This window comes from Manacus candei, unplaced genomic scaffold (assembly GCF_025592945.1).
Source record: "Manacus candei isolate 608988 ecotype Guabito, Panama unplaced genomic scaffold, ASM2559294v1 h1tg000019l, whole genome shotgun sequence".
Lineage (NCBI taxonomy): Eukaryota > Metazoa > Chordata > Aves > Passeriformes > Pipridae > Manacus > Manacus candei.
The window spans coordinates 3,941,311-3,952,401 of record NW_026138067.1 but is presented as its reverse complement, the minus strand read 5'-3'; positions in this window follow the sequence as shown (position 1 = coordinate 3,952,401).

Below are 11,091 nucleotides of genomic sequence, written 5' to 3'. Positions count from 1 at the left end.
ACAATGGAAATTAAATGGGGTTGACTGAATTGGTTCAAACACAATAGAAATACAGTTCCAGAGTCTGGAACTTAAAGACAAATTTCCCTGACTCATGTCTGCTAGTCCTACATGTTTTGAGACAGTATTTTAAAATTATTTCTCAGATGTTTCTTCTTCAAATGAAATGGTCCCGTTCTCAGCAGAGAAAGAGACAATACCTTCCTCATTTCCTTGCTGTTGACCATCAGTCCCTTTTTCTCACAGGCCTCCATTCATTCTCATCTCTAGCTGAAGCTTCTCTTAAAGGAGACTTCAGTTAGAAATGTGCTTGAGCACCCCAAAAGCCAACCCCCAACCCTCTAAATGTCCGAGCACCAGCAGGGCAGTGTTCTGGCATTGGCTTGTCTACACTGGGATTTGTAGTACGGTCACATCGCAAATTCTCTTCTCTCCTCTTACTTTCAGCCTAGGTCATTTTTAGACAGAAGCTGCACTGGGGCTGGGAAGGAAAGGAAAGCAGCTCTTCCTTGGAGCCAATGCAGGCCCTTTGCTGGGGGAGCAGGACAGGGGCAGAGGGGATGTCCCCCGAGCACACACGTGCTGCTGACTGGTGCAGTGATGTGGGGGAGCATGAGGGATAATGACACTAAAGGCTTTTTATGAAGGTGCAGCAGTCTAGCTAAGGAAAAGTGAAGAACTGAGTGGTAAACCAGATACTTGCAGCCTGGTGGGCAGTTTTGGGGGTCCTGTGCTCGGTGTGGTCCCCTGATACCTTCCTGATCTACTTGTGAGCACTCAACCCTCATACTCCTGCCTGTTTTTGCCTTTGCTCATCACAGGGGTTTTTTTTGGCTAGTCCTTTCTCCTCTGGGGAGATCTTGACACTCTGGTCAGCCCATTAGTGCCCCAGCCAGCACTGAGACTAGAATAACAAAAGCTTGCCTCCTCTTCCATTAATTTCAGCTCAGAAGGCAGGGAGAAAGGGTTGGCACCCCAGGGAGGGAGAGAGGGGGTAGAAACAGCAATCAGATCAAGGCACAGCTATAATTTCAGTCTGTGAATGTGGGTTGTAATGGAGAAAATTAAGATGCTGTTTTTCCCAAGCCCTGCAGACAGACCAGTCTGGGGACATACTGGAGAATGCTCTTTTCACCTGGAAACATTTCAGAGATTCCTACTGACACTGACTCCTCTTCCAAAGTCCAAATCCTGCTTTGGTTCAGTGCCTATGTTTATGCCACAGCTTTAAAGGCCAAGATCTCAACCCATAGTGGTGCAAAACTGCCAATTTTTCCTTTGTATTCAAGGCAAAGTAACTCTTTCTGCACTTGGGCAGAGGTGCTTGTCTTCAGTGGTGAGGCTGAGAATTGTGCCTAAAACATTCTTGGTAATACAACTTCAAGATGCTTGGCATGGCTGAACTCCCGTGAAAGAATCTGGTGCAAGAAAACAGATGAAAATTGCAACGTGGTTCAAGGGAATTGCAGAGATTGGATTGAGGACAGGATTTGGCCTCTACCACTGAACATTCATGAGGCCAAACATGATATGGAAACTGTTTCAGTAAAATGCGCTCCACACAGTCAACATGCCAGGGAACCTGAACAGCTTCATTTATCACTGTTCCACTGCTGGTGCTTGTCTTTACACAGGGTTATAACTTTTTCCATTAAATCCCATGTATGACTCTAAGTCCCTGATGATTTCTAAAGATGCAGAATGAAAATGTTTATAACCAAATCTATGTATAATTCGTTTTTTTAAAAGAGAACTACACGCTTAAAACCCTTCCAACCAGGAACATATCAGTTTAGATGTTGTTCTGAAGCCACTGAGAGTAAATAGAAAATTAATTGCTACAGATAGGTGTGGTGAAGAAGAATACTAGATGTCAAAAATGCTGTCTTTAATATAGAAGAGTGTCTGTGGCAGTATCCTAGTTTTACAAATATGGAGACAACTATGGAAGACTTCAAACACTTCATATCACAGAACAAAATTTATCAAGGATGTAGCTGTTTTTTCACCCTCTACCTGCACCTGATTCATTTATCCTTCATGTGTTCCTCTGAAGTAGCCCAAATGGCACTGGAGAGAAGAGGTTTCCACTGTATTTTTCCCCTAAATTTGTTGAAGGTTGTTAAAAAAAGATTTCACACAAACACACTTATTTTCATATGGAAATCTTTAACTCTTGAAATGAAGATAACTCTTTTGTCTCATATCCAGTGTTTATTGTAGTTACACATTTTAAAAGTGATGATAATGATTTGCACCACTAAACAAAGAGCACATTAGTATTGCAAGCAGTCATTTGCCATCCAGCTAAGCTCTCTTTGGAATGTAGCTGTCAATTTTTTCCTTTTTCAGACCCTGGAGGAAGTATCCACATTTATTCAAAATAAAGGATCCAAAATCTTGGACTCCTTAGAGCAAAATAAGCCAGAACATGGAGCTGCAACTGTAATTATGATCTCTTTAGTGCCTGAGGACAATGTCTTTAGCTAACTAGATGCATTCCACTGCTACCAATGCAGTCTGTTCATGTTTAAAAATGTTTATTTTGCCCTATCTAACATAGCTTTCAATGCTATTGACAGATACTAGCAATGTGTGCATCCAATAAACATATGAAAAGAATCCCTTTCTTATTGGTCCAACATCAGATTCAAAGAAGCTGTTTCATAAACAGTTAGCTATTCTCTTATTTGATGTAAATGTGATAAATGTAATGCTTATCACACCCTAACAATAGTTTTAAAACTGTTTTTGAATGGTGTGTATGTACCTAAAATGGAATTAATCAGATCAATTTTACATATGAAAATACACAAATTGCAGAGATCAGGGAATTGTAGAGATCAGAGCAAAAGTGAAACTTTGTGCACTTCAGGTTATAAGCAGTTTGTCTAGGGAAGAAAGTATGGAAACATTGCCAAGCTACAACCCCATGACAACACTTTCTTCCATCAGTTTTCCAGGTTTTGTGCAGTGTGTTCTTGTGAGAGTCTGCTTTTAGCTTCACTTGCACTTACAACTATTCTAACGTTCTTTGCTACTAGTAAATATTACTCAAGGTGGAAAAAAGCTTTAAAACTGTGAGCTGAGAAATACAGTACGGTGTAACTGCCTGCTCATAGTCTCCACTTTTTAGTTTGAAATGCTTGGGGAACTTTTTCATGGAATGAAAAATCTCTTTCTGGCATTATACATTGCACTTTCCTATCAAAATATGATTAACAGAGCTCAAGAGTGACTGGCTCAATACCGTAAAAATTAGCACTTGTTTGAAATGTGAGAACATTGTCTTGTCACAGGCAATCAGAAATGATACTTAAATTGCAAGATTTTTTGCTGTCATTTACTTATTTCCCTTCAACAAAAGTTCATGCCACAGATCTGAGATAAGCTGGTGTGTAAAACCAGGGTGAAACCTGGCCTACAACAAAGAAATGGAGAACTGTAAATCATTTAGACAACTATGAAACAATTTTGTAATTCTCTTATACTACAAGTTACTCACCTTTCCAAAGGCTTGGAAGTTCTGCATGTGTGCATGCAGGAGTGTGCCTGTGTGTGCATGTGCATGTGTAGGTTTTATCCATATAGACTTTTCATGGCAGTGAAGTTCTTTAATCTACAGTTATATACCTCAGAAAAGCTACTGCATGTGTCTATCCTTCAAGCTAAATTAAAAGAGCATTCTAGTCCCTTCAGAAGTAGGAGGCTGGAGACAACAGAAGATGCCACTCGAATCGTGCCAGAGCTCCATCAGAAGTAGGCTGAGCTTGACCAGAATCTTCCATGGCACGCAGAGGTTATGAAACCAGTTGGTTAGATGGGGGAAAAAGGAGGAGCATGGGATGTGCGTGTGCATGTGTGTGTCTCACCTCACTGTCCACAGGAAAGCAGTCAGGGAAACAGTCCTGCGACGGGCCCAAACCGGAGCGGCATAGCTTTATGGGGAACACACGGCACTACACACTCAAGCTCGGAAACTTTGAGTAAGAGAAGTGCCTGTTGTTTGTTTCTACTGCATTCAGAGAAACAAGATTCTGAGTACATGCTTTGTAAATAAACCAAAGACATTCCTGACTCCTATCATCAATTTCTCCTCTTAATGGAAAAAATCCAGCAAGTTTCCACTCTGCGAATAGGGGCAATAATATAAGCAGAAACACAGGGCCAAGTCAAGTCCTGTCCTCACTTATACTGTTGAAGTCCCTCTCAGATCAGTGCAGGAAAAGGGGTCCCTCTATAGAAGAGTCAGAGAGATACTTTTTCTCATGTTTGAATTTTTCAAACTCAGAAAACTATATGTAGAGGGATCAACTGTGCTCATTCTTTTGGCTAGAAACACAGTTGTGCTTCCAACAAAGTAAATAGAACCTGATTTCTCTGAAAAGTTTTAATTTATGGACCAGCATTTTTCTAGTCCTGAAAGTATGGAGTTAGTTTGCTCAAATCCCTTCTTCTTCAACCTTCCTAAATGCAAAGCAGTTCTTGTATCACCACACTGGGCTGCCTCATGAGGGGGTGTGAGACTTGATTTTTTCAAACTCAGATGCTATGAAGTCTTTTGGGTAACAGGTACTGGACACTCAGTTTCTGATTGTCGAAAGTATTTTTCCATAAGTGCAGATCTTCGGAAAATGCAATTATATTAATTTATATTATTCTAATATCTATTTTTATTACAAATAATATAACTGGAGGGAGAGACAAACCAGTTTTCCTGTATGGTAAGCTTGAAATCATGAGTAGTTCATGAATAATAAGATTTTAAAAAGCCCTCAGAATAAGTGTAACTGCTTGCCACACACATCCTATAGGATTGGAGTTCATTACCATTTGATAATGCAGCCTCCATATCAATGCCATATTACAGCTAAACACAAGCAGAAGCCTTGAAATTTTCTACCATCTGTTTGAAAGTCACCTTTGAAAAATCACCCTTATTCCAATAAAACCATTGCATTTGAAGCCTTCTAACTTTTCCTCCTGGGATACTGCAATGAAGAAAGTGCACACATGGTTGAGTGCAGCCACTGGCGAAAAGGGCACAACCGTGTGACACACAGGCAGGGTTGTACCCAGTGCATTCATGCGAACAGCCTCGGCCACTCTGATCACATCTTGCAGGAAGACAGGAGGAGAGCATAGAGGAACGATTTAGGGTTGAATCAAATAGTTTGTCCACAAAGACTTTCACTCATGTAACCCTCTTTTGTACAAGAAAAGTCCTGTTGAAAGAGTGGGGCTCCTGACCACTGCAGTAGCGCAGGTAAAATAGTTAAGCTACCTCTTAACCCCATTTTTTGCTTGGGGTCTCTTGCAGAAATAGGGCAGCGGCCAAGAAAGCACAGTAGCCCAAGTGGTATCAGAGAATGGCTAGGGAGGACTTTGTTGGTTTCTGCCTCTCCAAAGCTGCAGAAGCTGGAAATACAAAAAATATGTCACCGTGTTCTGAAGAGCAAAAGAAATAACAGCTCTAAGAAGGACAAAGTGTTACAAGACATTTAATCTGTAGTTATAAATGAGGAGAGAACAATAAACCCAAAATTAAAAAATCAAGTTTCTAAAGGAAGTTGACTTTAAAGTTCACATAAACAAGACTAAAGGAGTGACAGTCCTTCTGGTCTCATGACTTCTGTATTCCTGGATGTGTGGTGGAGCAGAGTAGGGGAAAGGATGGGTTTTTTTTTGTTTGAAAGCAGACAATTAAAGTAGAAGGCAGGGCAACATGGCAGAAGATGCATGTTAGATCTATGAATTGCTAGTGTAACAATGAGTTCTATATATCTATTTCTGGAGGAGGTTGTTCACAGACGAAGCATAGAGAAACCAGGGAATGAGATTGAAGTCGAAACCTTAAAGAGTCCTTCAAAAATGAGTAGGGGAGCATAAGAAGGTGTTTTCAGGGGACTTGTTAAAAGAGTGGTTACAGAGCTGAGAGAATCACAAGAAGACAGCGAAAGCAAGAAACAAGACAATAGGATTGGGGGAAGGTGCTCTAATTGCTAAGTAGAAGAGAGAGAAAGCATGAAGTTGGGAAGAACAGTCCAAGAGGAGTAGGATTCAAGCAAAGGAGATGGAGATGGGGATTTAAAAGGTCTGAAAATACTTCCCAGATACAGACCCCACTTTCTCATGGAGAGTTTGTGCAATTGATGAAGTACAAGTTCAGTGACATCCCTGCTTCAACACCTGCTAGCCGGCCAAGGATTTCTCCCCTCAGGTGGACTGATAATCACTTCCCAGTAATGGAAACCCCACTGCCTGATGGGTGCCCCAGTCCATCCTCCTCCCACCCCTACTGCTCCTGGTCCCACTTGCTCCTGTGTGCCGGCTCTGGTGCTTAACCAGCCCTGCATTAAGCCACAGTAGAACTAACCTAACAAAGCAAATAGTTTTCCACCAGCTTAGTGTACTATTAAGCAATACTTTAAATAGCAAAGAAAATACATGGGATGACATATGGAGACACTTTCCCACAGAAGCATTAAAGGGAGTTTAGCACAGTGCTTAGTTTCAAGATGTATGAGTATCTTTGATGTCTATAGCCCCACCTTTACTACTGCTTGCAGTCTCAGAATACCAGATGGAGAGCAGGGTGGATATACAGAGGCCAGTGTTTACTCTGAGCAACAAAATAAAAAGGATACAACGTTTAAAAGACAGGAGATGCACGCAGAAGCACGTTATTTCTGCATACACTAAAAGCTACACAAATTGAAATCACAAGTTCTCATTACCCTTGTATGTTTAACTGAAACTGCAGATACATCAACCAGGTGTATTTGGCCACAGGAAACTGTGCCAATAAAAAACTAGACAGTGCTAATGCTGTATCACAAATGACAGCAGCACAAGGTAATATCCCACTGCCATGTGGCTGCATGGCACTCCCTGCAACATCGAGCTTCTGTGGGATCTATGTTAGGTTTTGGACAGTATGCTGATGTAAAAAAAAACCCAAACCACCACCTTATAAAATCTTAGAAAATGCTTCATCCTAGCAGCAAAAAATGGTATTTGGTCATACATACGTAAATTTAGATTGGGGGTGTAGAGATATTTATTCTAAATAGGAAATTATGATTAGATTTTGTGGGAGTATAATAGAATGTTAACAGTATAAACTCTTGATAGTATTAACATGTAATGTAGTTATTCCCCTAGGAAGGATGAAATGAATATAATGATGAAAGTGTATGTGTAGAGGCAGCTACACACTGCAATGGTACATTTACATGCAGAGAACAGCCCAGACATAAAGGGACTCCATTTGCGGAACATTATATGTGAAGGAAGGAATAAAAGCCCGGCGTTTCACTCTCTTGGCTCTGTTTCCGTGTTTGCTCACACAGCAATCGCTGACTTTGGCTGAATCCAACTCGCTGTTCAGCCTCGCCTCAGTGCTTACTGTCAGCACTCGCATTTTCAAGCCTTTGCAATGCTGCCTGTTCATCACAGGCATGGTAGGATACACACTTGAGCTCAAAAGGCAATGGTACATGTGTATCTAGCAGAAGGAACTATTTGTTTGGATAATTAGGTGACATTTGTCACTCAGCTTCCTGCCAAGCATTTGGGGAGGGCGGGCAGCCAGGGTACACATGCCAAGGGCAGCTCTATCGTACCTGTGCTCAGGCTGGGAGGGCATGGCCATAATGTAGTGCTGACCCAGTTTGTTCAGGTTCACAGCATTTTTTTGTGGAGGAGGGAGATGTCAGAGCTCTGGTCTCCCCGGGTTGCATAACCCATGCACCTGAGGCATGTGGGAGCCCTGCCTCCCTTGGTGCAGATGGTGTGAGGTGTACAGACAACGGAGAGAAAGGTCCACAAAATCTGTGTGTTAGGAGAGACATTAGCCAGGGCACAGCTGAGTGAGTGCTCACAGCAGAGCCAGGGCGGGAAGCAGGGAGCAGAGCTCCCTTCCAGTGGAAAGCCCTCTGGAAGTACTGGCCAGTGATTCCAGGCAAAGGTGTTGCATGCTGCTGCTAGTTCCTCCCAGGGTTTGGGAAAGCCGACTGTTTATCCTTTGTAAATAAGCAGGATTGCACCAGAGAATTATCATCAATCTCATATCCAAAGGGAACACCCAAAAAGGCCTTAGATACTGGCTCACATCTCAGACTTTGACCATGTAGCTGATCCAGTTTCTAACATCCTGAAATACTTGCAGGAATGCCAGTACTGACTGGCAGAACCAGACACTGTCCCACCCTGCCTGTATGGGGAAGGAGCTGTCCTTTCTACACTAGTCTGGCTTGGCCCAAAGGCCCCCACATGTGGGGTTAAACCCCCAGGGGAATACTGGGGGTCCAAGGGTTCAAGGCAGGGAGTTTGGGATAGGTCTGGTTGAACTCTCATCTCTTGTACAAAAATTGTATCATCTGCCTCGCATAGCTTTAGTAGCACTTGCACAGGTAGAGTCATACAGCCAGGTGAAAGGTACAATAGATCTCTTTTGAAGAGCTTTACCTGGGACAGAGAGAGACGTTGGTCCCATCCCATAGGTACCTCATGAAAGAAGTCCTTAACTGCTTCTTCAGGGGTTAGATTTTGTCTTTTGATGAAGGTAAGCAGGATTTCACCAACAATAACCTTGTCTTTCTGGGAAGCAAGGGAAGTTCATTAAGTTCACTTCTCTCCTGGCCTGGCCAAAGATATAAGTTACTTAATGCAAAGGTACCAAAAAGCAGCTGAGGGTAGGAAGGGTAGAGGTCCCATCTTAGATCCAAACCTCAGATGGAAAGTGCATGGGCAAATTACACTCACTCATGCTTATCCACTCTCATTGGCATGCCAAACTCTTTGGAAAAATTATGTAGGATCTTTGTCATGAATGACAACGGCTGATTTCACATCTTATCCCAAAAGACTCCACTAAAGATCCTGAGGAATTTCTTAAGTAACCACATATGTTGAACTGTTACTTATCTTAATGAAAAAAAGATAGTCACTTAACAGAAAGATATCCAGAGATGAGTTCACGCTATGGATTATACAATATGTAAACCCCGCCACCCCCCAAAAAAGAAAAAAAATTAATTTATACAAGCACAAAATTTCCATCTGAAAATGCTAAATGTAATTGTTTCCCATAATTTGAAGGAAATCCTGGCTCCACTGAATTCATGGCAAAACTCCCATTGACTTAAAATGAATCAGGACTTAAACCTTTGCCTTTAAGAACATGCCGAATTATTTTTAAATTTTCTTTTTAAAAAATTGAAAGAAAAATCTGCTTGTATTTAAAAGTTTTGATGCCAAGTTTTTCCCAGAGTGGATTACTTCAGCCTTGATATAAATCTATCAAAATAGGTTTAAAAATTGTAAAGATGAACACACCCTTAAAGAATAGCCCTGCTCTCCTCTTCAGTTCAGGTCCATGCAACAGCATGTTGCATAGACAGTAATGTGAATAAAGGAGAAATGATAAAATAACAAACTAAATAATATCCAACCTTATGGATATAGTCTGCAATTTAGAAATATGCAACATATTGTAGTCCTAAGCATTTAATAGTAAAAATATTGATTCCCTGAGCTTCAATTTTACTGATATGTCCGATATTCAGGAAATAAAATTAATCTACTTAAATGACATCATGTAAAATTAGTGAATTACAGATACTTAATCTGAATGAAAAAGATACCTTTTCCATTTGACTTAATAACTTACATAATACCAGAAAGTTGACAGATTAAAGGTCAGCCTGTCATTGTACCCTGCTTTTGGCAATTTTAGGAGCACTCCTTTAGGGACAAAGTATAAAGCCGGGACAAACATAGAAGTATCAGATCAACATCTTCGAAAATGCAGTTGATGCAGAGATCATTGAAAGATTTTCTTCCTTCCACAAATTCAGCTGAGATTTTCTAAATCTCTTCGGTATCTGGCAATATTGTCCCATGGAGGTCAATGAACTAATGATGCAGTTTGGTGCTAGCATAGATCACATTGAAACTTCTGCTTAAATAAAATATTTGCATCCTTTCCATTATAATCTTGATTCATTTGTAATAACATTAATAAAGAAGAATTTCTTCAGTACTTTCGTATTTAAGTAGAGAAACATCTGGTGTCTTTTGACTCTGTCTGAAAATTAAACAAGCTCCTAAACTCAAAATAATACCCAAACAAGTTATGCAGTTTCCCCAGATGCATTAGAACAGCTCACCGATCATTGCAATTACAGTATGACACGACGATGATACAATTTTGCTATATTAGTTACACTGATACCAAAGGGGGGAGGAAAAAGACTCGATGCAGCAGAATGTTGTAGAAACAATTTCTCTTCTTTCTGATTATGATTAAATCTTGGTGTGCTTTGAAATCCCTAATGTGTAATGCAAACCAGGATTTGGGGTGTTAGGAATGCGTCCCCACCCTTCTTCCAAAAGGCTCTGTAAATTATCATCTGCAGACCCCAAATCCTTGAGTGGAGGGGGGGAAGGAAAGAAAGGGAGGCAGGGAGTGGGAGAGGGAGAGGAGGGGGAGAGAAAGAGACAGAGGAGAGAGATTAGAAGCACTTTTCACCTCTTGGTCCCGTCAGTGCGCTCAACGCCGAGAAGTGTGCTTCAAATCCGGTGTTATCGTTAGGCCCGATTCAAAGGAAGTGAAATAGTCTACTGAGAAAACAGTGGAAAAAGTAAAGGTCCTGAAGAAGTAAGTGCTGCATGTTGAAACGTATGCATGTCACACCCCATTTGTCTTTCATATTTAAGAATAAAGCAGCCTGTCCTGCAGCAGTTATTATACACCATATTTTTTATTTTAAAAATGCAAGAAATTTGGCACAAAGAACAAAAAATCAACTGATGAAAAGCATTTATGTCATGGTTTAAATTAAGACCTTTGTAATGCAAGAATTACATCAGCAGTGGGCTTAGTTTAATGAAAATAAGACAGTGTTTTTAAAGACCATGAACGAACAAATCCTCTCTGCTTTCTAAAAGAGAGAAAAGGTAGATACCGACAAATAGGTAGTTTAAGCTGAAATCAGAGCAAATCACACTTTGCTACCTTTAGGAGTTACTGAAGATTCTATTCTACTGACAATTCTGGGTCAACAAAATCAAGCAAGAAGTTATTTT